This window comes from Ceratotherium simum, chromosome 8 (genome assembly GCF_057802395.1).
Source record: "Ceratotherium simum simum isolate JZ-2026a chromosome 8, ASM5780239v1, whole genome shotgun sequence".
NCBI lineage: Eukaryota > Metazoa > Chordata > Mammalia > Perissodactyla > Rhinocerotidae > Ceratotherium > Ceratotherium simum.
In genome coordinates this window covers 55,646,021-55,649,121 of record NC_141907.1, presented here as the reverse complement: position 1 = coordinate 55,649,121, position 3,101 = coordinate 55,646,021, and positions in this window count along the sequence as shown.

Below are 3,101 nucleotides of genomic sequence, written 5' to 3'. Positions count from 1 at the left end.
AACAGGAGGACTGGCGACAGATGTTAGCCCAGTGCTAATCTTCCTCACCAAAGAAAAAAAAAAAGGAAAAAGAAAAAATAGAGGCCCACCTAGTGGCGAGCGGTTAAGTTCTCGTGCTCCAATTTTGCAGCCTAGTGTTCAGATCCCAGACACCGATGGATACACTGCTTATCAAGCCATGCTGTGGCAGTGCCCCATATAAACTAGAGGAAGATGGGCACAGGTGTTAGTCCAGGGCTAATTAGCAAAAAGAGAAGGATTGGCAACAGATGTTAGCTCAGGGCTAATCTTCCTCACAAAAAAAATAAATAAATAAATAAAAAGAGAAGGTAAATATATAAACACATGGAAGTTACTACTATTGAAATCATAGTGCTTTACTTTGTTCATTTCTTACAGTTCAACAAATTGAGATGCTGTTTGAGGCCTCAGGAACATAATGATTAATTCTATATTCAGTATAAATCACATTGAACATTTTCTAAGTATTTAACATCATTTTGATTCCTATATGCTATAATTACTGCATATTCTCTAAAACAACTAAGCAAGAAGTAGGATAGAGCACTCTATAGCCAGAGCTTCCCTTCCAATTAGGAATATCAGGAGATTGTCAGGGTTTCTACTCTTCTGTGAAGCATGTTTTATACCACCAATTTCCTTTCATCTGACACATCTACCTTTGTCCTCTTTAGAGTATAAAACGCTTTTTTTTTTGTTTTTGATTTGAAGGTTGACTTTGATTTGGAAATTCAATATAAATCAGGTGATTTATATTGTAACATGTATGGCTTCAGAGAACTAGTTGATTTTGACAAGTTAGCATGATTGATGGTGTGGTGGAGCAAAAGTAAATGGTTGGAATGTAATACCTACTCTTTTAAGTAACTTAATTTTTTAAAAAAATTCTTTCCTACATTAATTTTACTTATAGTATCCATACTTGGAAAGAAGGGGCAAAACTACTTAGCTACACTGCAGAGACTTTGGGGGGAAAATGCATCTGTCAGAAGTGCTATTTGCTATGGGGGTGACTTCTTCATCTAATCAGAAATTCAATGAGTTTGCCCATTTCTTCCTCTTCGTTTACCCAGTCACTTCTCTTGGTCCTCTCATAAACTGACCTGTGACCACTACACCAGGCACAATTACTTAGGCTTCTTGTTAACTAGTGTTAGCCAGAAATCTGCAGTCAACTTGAGGATGTAAGTTGAATTTTAATAGAAGTAAGGCTTTCTCTTCCTTTCTTTTCTAAAAAGACTCTCTTCCAATATATTTGCCAATTCTTTGTCCTTGAGGTCAAAGAAGCATTCAATCTAACTGTGATAAGATTATCTGCTAAGCAAGTTAAGTACGTGATTTACCACAGAGTTTGATATTTATAATCCAAGCTTAACAGACCTAAAATTAAAGATCTGTCTTAGACCAATATAAATCATTAGGGGGATTTCTCTTTTTAAAGGAATAGTGATAGAAATAAGAGGAAGGTAAACAACTTGTTCTTAGATGGGACGTTAACTTTAAAGCAATATAGAAGAAAAACAGATATTTTCTCAATTTTATGAGGTTTTGAAATAATTATAATGATTTAAGATATAGAGTTTAAAAAACGTAAACACTAATGCTGCTTATTTTAAGATCTAATTAATGTAGTCAGAGTAATAATTTACAATGGTGCTGAAATTTTTATTCTGGCAATAAGATGATACTCTTTCCTATCATAGTCTTTAAAATCATAGTTTAAACTTTGGTCAATTTTTGTAAAGTCAGGATATCCCTTAACTTTTTCATTATTATAAAATGATGTAACATAAGGAGTTAAAGTAAACTGAAGATTTGGACACTTTTTTAGTAATCTCTGAGTTTATTCAAAAGAATTACGCTGACAAATAGATGAATATATTGTATATCTTGTAGGCACAAATGCTTTTCTTTAAAACAAATATTTACCTATCCAAATCATCTATATATCATTATATTAAATGTATTAACATTCTGGTAATGATTTTGGGTACACAGAGGCTAAACCTTTGTAACTTATTGTAGTTTTTCCAGCTTAAGTTTTATTTATAACATATTTTTCAGGAGTTTAATGACTTCTAGCTTTCTTAGGTAAAATAATGTAATTTAAACTAGTTTATTTTAAAAATATTTACAATTCCTATGTGACTATATCATGAAACTCTGCTCAAATTTCCTCTGGATCATAATTTAATAGAATATCTAATAAGTAGATGCAGATATTTTGTACATATTCACATGCATATACGTGAACAAAAAGTTACGTCCTCTATATTATAAATAAAAAGTGATTCATATTGTTTTATGTTTTGATTTTTGAACTTGCTTGCCATTTACAATGAGGGAAGTATTTGTTTCTGTTATGTCTTATATATTTTACCAAAAATAATGATTCACCTACAGTCCCAGATCTACCATACTCCCTAAATTAGCGGAATAGTATACATGATATTTTAAACTGTTTTATAGCTGGGCCTGAGAAGAGTCTGCTGCCTATGAAACAGAGAATCTAAGTTCTGCAATGTGCATGGAATCACTACCTACCTTCTACTTCTCACTTTCATTTTCTCCTTGGGCTCTTGGCTTTTAAATCCCACTCCAGTTCTGTCATTGTTCTGGATTCTGGCTGCAAACACAGACAAAGAAGCTGAAATCCTAATCTTTCAGTCTCAGTTTCTGCCAATCATTTCCCCCAGAGACGGTCCTTATATCCATCAGATGAAATCCCCTCATAAAGGATACAGTAATCCAAATGACACCGTGCAATGCAGGCACCTATCTTTCACTCTTAAAGCAATTGTCAGATCATAAAATCATGATTTTAACATGAAAGGAACCACCCCACTGTCCTGGAGATCCCTTGCCCCAATTAACATTCCTTCTTATGGCTCCTGTCTCTTTTCCAGGAACTCCAAGAGAAAAGATCTCATCACCCAGGTAATGATGAGGGTGGGGGGTCCTAAAATTACTGGAGAGTTTAAAATAAACTAGATCTTTCCTCTTTCTTTATCTAAAACTGCTATTTCATCAATAACTAGTAGGAATTGAAGGAAGATTCACTTTCCAGGTGTCATGATGGT